Here is a 9,001-nt window from a genome sequence, read left to right on the forward strand (position 1 = left end):
CGGGCCAACTAAACATAAGGCCTACCGGCATTCAAGGCCTGCGTCGTCAATACCGACCGACCGACCGGCATTATGTTGAAATTTTTGGTAAGTTATTGCGATGTGTGATACATATCCATATTTCAATTAATTTAATTTGTTTTTGATTTCAGAATATTTTATTGTCTTGGTGGTATTGACAATAGGAATTGGGCAACAGGCAGAGCCTATGAAAGCCCTCTCCTTACAGTGCATGAACAAGTATACTTACTTACTTAGAGTTACTTAGAGTAGTTTTCTGGTACAGGTCCTTTAATGACCTCTTCACCAGACTCGATGTGTATTCCCTGCCCTCTTCTATTCGCGTCAATTCCTAGTGTTGCTTTGAAATCATATAAAATATATTGATTTTCCCAATACTTGTCCAGTCTATTTTTAAAAGTGTTCTTTGTTGGTGCACTGACAACATTCTCAGGTAAGTTGTTCCATACGTTGACAGATTTAACAGTGAAGTAATTTTTTCTCAAGTCCGATTTGGTGTGTTGTGGTTAAATTTTTAAAGAATTCCCTCTTGTTCCATGATGTGCCGCAGTATCCTTCCATAATGCTACAAAATTACTTGCTTCAGGATCGTAATGACTGTGGATTACCTTGTACAGCTCGATCATGTCTCCCCGTAGTCTCCTGTCTGATAATGTAGGTAATTTAAGTTTTTTCAGTCTTTCTGAATAGCTCAACTCCTTGAATCCTGGCAACTGTTTTGTTGCCCTTCTTTGTACCCCTTCTAGCTTCTCAATGTGTTTCATTTTATATGGTGATCACACAGGACTGGCAAAGTCTAAGTGAGTTCTTACTAAGGTCTTGTATAACGGAGTAAAAGAATCTGCATTCAAATATTGGAAAGATCTTCTAAGGAGTGCAAACATAGAATTTGCTTTATTTGCTTTTTCACATATATGTCTTTCGAAGTTTAAGTTATTATCTATGACTACTCCAATGTCTTTTTCTGTTTCTACTGTCTGTAACGATTTTCCTTTTAGTGTGCATATAGTTTCATGATCAGCAAGCTGAGATTTTTTACATATGTGCATATGTTTACACTTGTCTGGATGAAATCTCAAAAGCCAGGTGTCGCTCCACTGGGACATTGTGTCTAGGTCCTTCTGTAGAACGGTATTGTCATCCTTGTCTGTAATGATTCTGAATATTTTTGTATCGTCTGCAAACAGGTAAATGTCTGATTTCACAATTTCTGGTAGATCATTTATAAATATAACAAATAATGTCGGGCCCAACACTGATCCCTGTGGTATGCCAGATGTAACATCAGTCCAGTCTGAATTTTCACCATTTATTGATACTCTTTGTTTTCTATTGTATAAGAATTCTTTTGTCCATCTCAGTAAGTTTGTGTGAATTCCATAAGATTGTAACTTACTCAGTAGTCTTTTATGTGGCACAGCATCGAATGCTTTCTGATAATCCATGTACACACAGTCTACTGGGTATCCATTATCTAATGCATGTGTCCATTTGTTTAGAACTTCTAGTAGCTGGAGTGTGGTGGATCTACCAGATATAAAACCGTATTGTTTATCTGAGAATAATTCATTCTTTTTCATATGAGATATTATGTGGTCACGAACTAAAGATTCCATTACCTTACATATAACTGAGGTTAAGCTTACTGGGCGGTAGTTTCCAGCTTGACGTTTATCTCCCTTTTTATAGATATCACTTATATAAGCTCATTTCCAGTCCTCAGGTACTTTCCCTTCCTTTAGTGATTGATTGAATAATGTGACTAGTGGGATGTACATATTTTCTGCTGTTTCTTTAAGCATGCGTGGATGCATTCCATCTAGGCCAGGAGATTTGTCAATCTTCAATTTTTCTAGTTTCAGTTTGATGTCATTTCCTTGTATGAGTAATTCTGTCATTTTATTCTGAATGTTCTTGTCTGGAATTTCAGGCATCTCTCCGGTTTCTTCTTTAACAAATACACTATGGAAAAAACTTGCCAACACATTAGCTTTCACTTTATCATCATCTGTTGTTTGTGAATTACTGTCTGTGTAATCTGTGTATAGATCCCCTACTCCTTCCTTGGATTTACCTTTTGACTTGATATAATTCCATACAGCTTTAGGGTTGTCTTTGGTAATTCCGTAATTCCTATTATATGTGGTGGTGATTCTCTGATTCTATCTTCCAATTCATTCATTTTATTCATTAACTGATCCGCATTTGTGTATATACAACTGATTTTATCAAAAATAACAAAAGAACTTGAATTTTTTAACAATTAACTTTTCAACAATAACGAACTATTTACATTGATATCTATCTCATGTGAGTCTTCTATTCTTGCGCCGGAATTTTTATTAACCTCTTTGCCTGCTGTAGTTTTTCCGTTTTATTTATTGGATTTCGATAAATAAATACTCTCAAAGTCAATATCAAACTTGGGGGGCCTCTTACAATATTTTTTGTAGCGAACTTCCCCCGAAGACTGTGACTCTCTTCTCTTTGCTTCCTCCCATAGTTTTTTTTCTTTCTCCCTCTCTGTTCTAGTTAGGTCATTGGAGATCCTGACTGACTTATATTCTTCCTCTGATTTCAGATTCCTTGCATTTTTGAAAATCTCACCTTTCAGTTCCTGGTTGTTGAGTGATACTAGCATAGGTCTTCCTTTAGTTTTCTGCTTGTTCTCTTCATTTACGTTGGCCTTATATTTCCCTAGTCTGATTGCTTTTGTAATAAATACATGATGCTGTTTCTTTGGGTTTCAGCCCACAGATTTTCAATATATTTTTGGCTTTATTCATGTCATGTGTTTTCCTCTTCTCTCTATCTGCAGAATCCACCTCATCAATTCCATACATCACTATGTTGTTTTCACGTGCCCTTCTCTCGTTTATTTCTCCTAGAACTGTATCCAATGTCTGTTTTTGTTCCTTCTCTGCACTTTCAAGTGTTGCCACTTCACTCTCCTCTTTGCTTTCTATTTGTACTTTTTCAGTGAATTTGTTCATCTCATTTTTTACGCTTTCCTGCACTTTCTCTTCGTCACATTTCAAATTTATCATAGATTCTAATGATACTAGTCTGTTATCAAACTCTCTCATCATTTCTTCACACTTCTCCTCGATCTTTCTTTCTATGATTATATTCTTTTCTACTGCTTCTTTGCACTTACCGTAAAACCACATAGCATCAGATGATTGGAGAAACCTGTACTCCCTCGCTCTTGTTTAAGCATGCGATGCAGTAGTGTAACCTACATTTTTGACATTCCAGCATTTTTTCGTCAGGATTATCGAAGACACATCAATCAAAATTAAAGATAACAGATAATAATAATATTAGGAAGAAGAATGTAGAAGATAGATTCAAATGGATGATTATATAACAGAAATGCAAAATAGGCATCACCATCATTTGTATTATTGAGTTCCAGAGCAGTAACATAAACTAAAAAGTACAATTAGGTATCACAAGATATTACAAGACTGGGTCAAAATATGTCCATTTGTGGTGGGACAGGCTGCAGGTTCAAACAGTCCATTCGCACACAATCCTGAGCTGAGTCCCTAGAATGGACAGGCGGACCCACACTTGAGACATCAAATACAAATGAAAGATAGAAAAGATAGAAGTATAGAATGGGATGTACATTTGCTAAAACAGGCGACCAGTGTCAGTTATGAATCTCTGAACTATATCAAGAAGAAATTTATTCATGTTTGCATCAAGTATAGGAGAACCTTTAAGAAATGTATCAATTGTAGGAGGTATAGAATCACTAAGGCCAGAAAGGGAATTAAAGAGGAGTTGCCTCTGGTTAGTGAAGAAGGGACAGTGGAAAAAGAAGTGAGTACAATCTTCAACTGGATGGCCACAGTTACAGGCAGGGTTATCTTTAAGGTGGGAATTGAATAAATCAAAATTCAGATTACTTGCAGAGTTTCTTAGTTGACATAAAATTATGTTAGCTTTTCTTTGTCCTTTATATTTGAAAGTATCTTTACAGTGGAAAGGAGGAATGGTAGCTTGCTGTGATAAAAAAGTTTTTTTAATCGCATAAATAGAAGTTAATGAGGGATACAGACAAGATGGGCCATTCCATTCATTCATGAGTTTTGGAAAGAAGCTAGTGCTATATTGACAAGTTCTTGTATGGGCATTTAATTTGTTTACCTGAATATTATGTAACCTATGCCCTCTACTGAACGGATACATGCATCTACCTGTGCTATAGACATGCAGCATTCACCGCAACTTGATAGTATCTTGTTTCAGTGAAAGTAGTGTCACATTAAAGTAGCAAGAGAAGGCCAAATTATGTGTAACAATTTAATCCGGAAATACTCAAGGGCAATGTAACGGAGGTCATTATTAATTTCAATGCCTCAGCTAGGACTCGAACTTGGGATATATGACTAACTAGTCTGACTCTCAACTGATCGAGCTAAAGGGAAGCTTTATTTTATTTTAACGAGTTTTACGTTCACTATTACGACCTTTCGGTGTTTCAGCGGACGAGAAAAGATAGGAAAAAGAGTAGGGGGGATAGGAAGTGATGGGAGAGAGTGGGACATAGACTAAAGTGATGAGAAGCATACAAAAAGAGGTTTATATGGCGGATGTCCTGGATGAAGTAGAATACGCTTACTCTGCAGAATATTACAGGTCATACAAAAAAAATATTCCCAAAACGAACCATAAATATGCTCAGGGAAAACCATTATTCAATCAAAACTGTATCAATTTGGAATGGTCTGCCAGAAAACATTGTTTTAGCAGTAAATGTAAAAACATTTAAAAATAGGCCTGATAATCACTGGAAAAACCAAGAACTTTTCTTTAATTACAAAGTAACAAAAGAATATTGACATCAAAATACAAGACCAGATAGATGTATTTTTTTTGAAAATTATTTATTATTTGTTGTTTAGGAGTCTGGTATGGAAGACTTTGATAAAGTCCTGCACTAGAATAAACTTATCTTATCTTAACACCTGGTCTTATTCTCCTATTAATTTTTCAGGAGTCTCAGTGGAAATTTTTCTTTTTTCATATTTTGCCCTTCATAAATGGAATTCAAGTTTGAATTATGATTATGTTGCCATGATAATATTTTCTTGATATTTTTTTACAACAAATAATGTTAGCATCATACATAGAAACTTATATATTACTCACACACAAAAGAAAAAAAAGTTGACAAAACATATCAAAAGCTGAATGCAATTTAGAATGGAGTTACAACAATTGCGGTAGTAACGGATGTTACACTGGGCATTCATTTTGAATTTTTAGTTATGTCCAGGATCCATTGTCTGCCGGGTGTTGTTATACAATGTAGTTGCTATTTTCCCTCTTTAATTTATTGTATCCCCAACAGCTTCAGTCTGCTAGCTCTTTCCATCTGTAGACTTTATATGATTCTCTAGATACCTTGTTTGCTTCTTAGTGTGCTGGGATGGTATATTTGATGAGAGTGTCACACACCATAAAAATATAAAGGTACACCAGATATATACTTATGTATGTAATTATATACTTATGTATGTAATTAATGTACAGCCTAATCAGACTTTTGATTTTCTATAGTAATTTTTTTTTACTAATGTCATATTTTGCAAGAGGTGTAATAATTATGTACATTTGTGTAGCTGTCTCATCTGTTAATGTTATATTTTATCATCACCACTTCGTATTTGAGGTAACTGGAAGTGTAGATCAACAATCAATATCATACAGACCAATCATGACAGTTTCAGGTATAAGAATAAATGCAAGATAACACATTTTATTTTAAACCAAAAGGGTCAGGATGACCTATATGTGTTTTGTCCATCTTTGTGCGCCATCCATGAACTTTTTACATTTTAAATTTCTTCTCAGTTCCATTTGTGGGACTGAGCTAAAGCTTACCTGAAATGATCCTGGTGTTATTATTTCGAGATATAATAAAAAATGAAATAAAAAAATTACTGCCATCTTGAAAAACACATTTTAAAATTCTCAAGTTCAGCCATTTTGTTTTTCTGATCTGTACCAAAATCAAAATAGTACAACTTGGGGCCAAGGGCATCCACACAGTGCTTCCCCAGAATTAATGGAAAAGAACAGTTAAAATCTTTTGTCTCTTTTGTTTATCTTCAGTGATCATTTTGAAATGAAGTAGCTGGTGGCTATCTCAAGGAACAAGATACAGGAGGCTCACTGCATGCCATCCAGTTGGGAAGTGCCTTACTCAACACAGACTGTTCCATTTCTCACCTTCCTTAGTGACTAAGGAAGAAACTTACATATGAAATTTTGGAAACAATCCCACCATTTTTTCTGTAAAAATAGCATTAAAAATTGTTTAAGGATGGATATAGACATGAGATGATTTGAATATCCTACCATCTGATGATGGCAGGCTATGGAACTGTAGGACAATGATAAATTCCCCTTAGTCAAGAAATGTGTATAATGTGCCTTACTTGTGAAACACTGGTTCTGTTTTCAGATATGCATGACTTATTCTTGGATTTCTTTTCAAGAATAATTTCTGTTAGTTTCTCTATATAATTTTTCACATATTATGGATATGAAGGGAATTTAAGATGATTTAAATCTTTATAAACTTCGTCACAATGTTTGTAGGTCAAAGGCAAATAAAGTGAAAAAAAAATTAACTGGTAAATACTTTGTCATGACATTTTGAAATGATGTTTTAATGGGATTAAATGAGGATTTATCAAGATGCATTGTCTAGATTCAAATTGGATAAATGTCATGGTGAATCATTACATCCTGAATAACTGGGAAATATCAAGTAATGACATTATAAAGCAAAGCTGTAAGGAATCCTTGTAATCAACATGACAGAAAGTCAATGTCACTTGGTTACCAGGTCAAAGTTCAAGGTTAAATATTATTTCTTGATAGGTTATATCAATATATTTTGATAACATGAAGTGAAGGTAACTACCAGGTAAATCAAAAGTCACTTGACCACAAATGATCGCAGCAAGATCCCTCTGGGACCTCTAGCTCATTACATGACTTCTTGTACATTTAAACGATTTATGTGACAGATAGTCAAAAACCATTTTGTATTTCTTTACAGTTAACATTTGCCACTGGGCTCTATGCTGGAATATACATTGACCAGAATTACAAGGTAATTGTGCTAACACAAGTTTGTAAATGTATAGATACTTCTCAGGAAAGTATTATATGCAGCAGTAATTTCTCCCATCGTCGTAAATGTATACAGTTTGATGGCCAGTTTGGTTGAGGTAAAATTTAGTTATTGGATCACCCACCAGACGCTTTATATGTAATTTGGTTTCTACTGGCATTTGAACCCCTTGCAAGCTTCCATCTGGTTCAGCAAGAGTGTTTGATAAAACTTCATCTGTAATTTTTGTAAAGTAAATTACATGAATGTTTCAAGATTTCAAAAGGTGTTGTATAATTGGATTATATTAAGTAGTGTCATATATCATTTGATTGTTTGATAGTTGTTGTATTTTTACAGTGTATCAGTGAACAAACATGGTGTTGTGTACTAGATCATTGTATACATGTAGAGTTAACAAGGTATCAATTATCATATACTTTTCTCTGGTTTTGTTTTCAATAGTTGCCCAATGTGTCTGACCCCAAAAGTCTTTATGAAGAAGTAATGAAGATGATTCAAAAATTTGAGAAAGGTGACAAGGGAGACAAGTAGAAGAAAAGGATATGATATAGACAACACATCAACATTCCCTACCAAATCAGACTGAGCTTTGTGTTTGTGTTTTACCAGAGAGATTATTTTTATACTTTATATATATCGAACATGGCAGGTTTGATGAAGACTAGTACAGTTAACACATTGGACTCAAAGGTTTCTTGTAAGTCACACATTTTCTGTCAAGGACTTGAAGGTCTGCAATGAGTACCTTCATACTGATTTACATGTAAATGTGACACAACATGGCAATAAGTGAAAGTTGCTGTAAATGACATATCACACCAACAACTGACAGAGTTAATGTGTATTGAACTAGTGTATGCAGCATTTTGTAAATGTGAGTTGTTTATGTATTTATTTTCAAAGATATGTTTTTTTCCTTTTTCTGGTATGAAATATATAGATTGAATGATCTGCATACCAATATATCTTAACAGCTGTACGGCAAAAGGTCAAATTTAATCAGTTTTGGCCAGGAATAAATGAAAATTTGTCATTTATGTATGCTGAAGACATTTTTATTTTTTGTATGGGTGAGGTTGACTAGTTGCTAAAGACATGTATGCTGTTACCTTACACTGTGGAATGAGAACCCAGACCGATTCATCTGTAAATCATTTAGCCTAGTAAGTCATCAAAATTCAAAGGGAAAAGAAATGGTCAAGCAATGGTTAACAATTTATATAGAATTAATGATCCGACAGAATATGATCATATGATAGAAAGATATTATTATTTGCATAATATAACAAGAAATGAATACCACAAAGCTGTTCATATGTCATATTTAAAAACTGATGGAAATTGTAACAACAAAATTTAAATATGCGAATATGTATCAGTATAAAATGAATGCATCTTTTATGGATAGATGGCTATCTTCATTTAATACTTGTTGCATGTGTAGCTCTTTGATGAAAATGTAAATAAAAACTTAACACAAAACTTGTGTGGTGTGTTTCTTGTGTTATGATTCCAGTTGTGCTAACGTTATACAAATATAATGCTATATAAATAACAGTTCCTGTGTAAGAACAGTGTTTCGGCCACTCATCCTGGTCTCAAAACTTGTAAATACTCCAATTCATTTTAAGTTCAAAAGTTCACATACTTGAGGACAAATTCGTTGTTGGAAATCTTATCTTGAAACAGACTGGGTATGATGATTCAAAAGATATCTAGTTGACTTCTAATTTTAAATTTATATCAGACACATTTATATAAGATTTCTCAATAATAAGAAGGCCCACGATCTAAACATTAGGCCAGCAAACTGGTGAA

At 34.1% G+C, this 9,001-nt stretch overlaps 1 long non-coding RNA gene across 1 annotated transcript; it reads left to right on the plus strand.

Moving 5' to 3' along the window:
* Positions 1–59: 59 nt before the first annotated feature.
* Positions 60–8,665, plus strand: LOC132556020 (uncharacterized). The gene is made up of 3 exons (XR_009554459.1): positions 60–87; positions 7,106–7,159; positions 7,625–8,665. It is a non-coding gene; the product is annotated as an uncharacterized LOC132556020 (long non-coding RNA).
* The last annotated feature ends 336 nt before the right edge of the window (positions 8,666–9,001 follow it).

Source organism: Ylistrum balloti, unplaced genomic scaffold, assembly GCF_031769215.1.
Source record: "Ylistrum balloti isolate Yb309-2 unplaced genomic scaffold, AGI_CSIRO_Ybal_v1 Utg370540, whole genome shotgun sequence".
Taxonomy (NCBI): domain Eukaryota; kingdom Metazoa; phylum Mollusca; class Bivalvia; order Pectinida; family Pectinidae; genus Ylistrum; species Ylistrum balloti.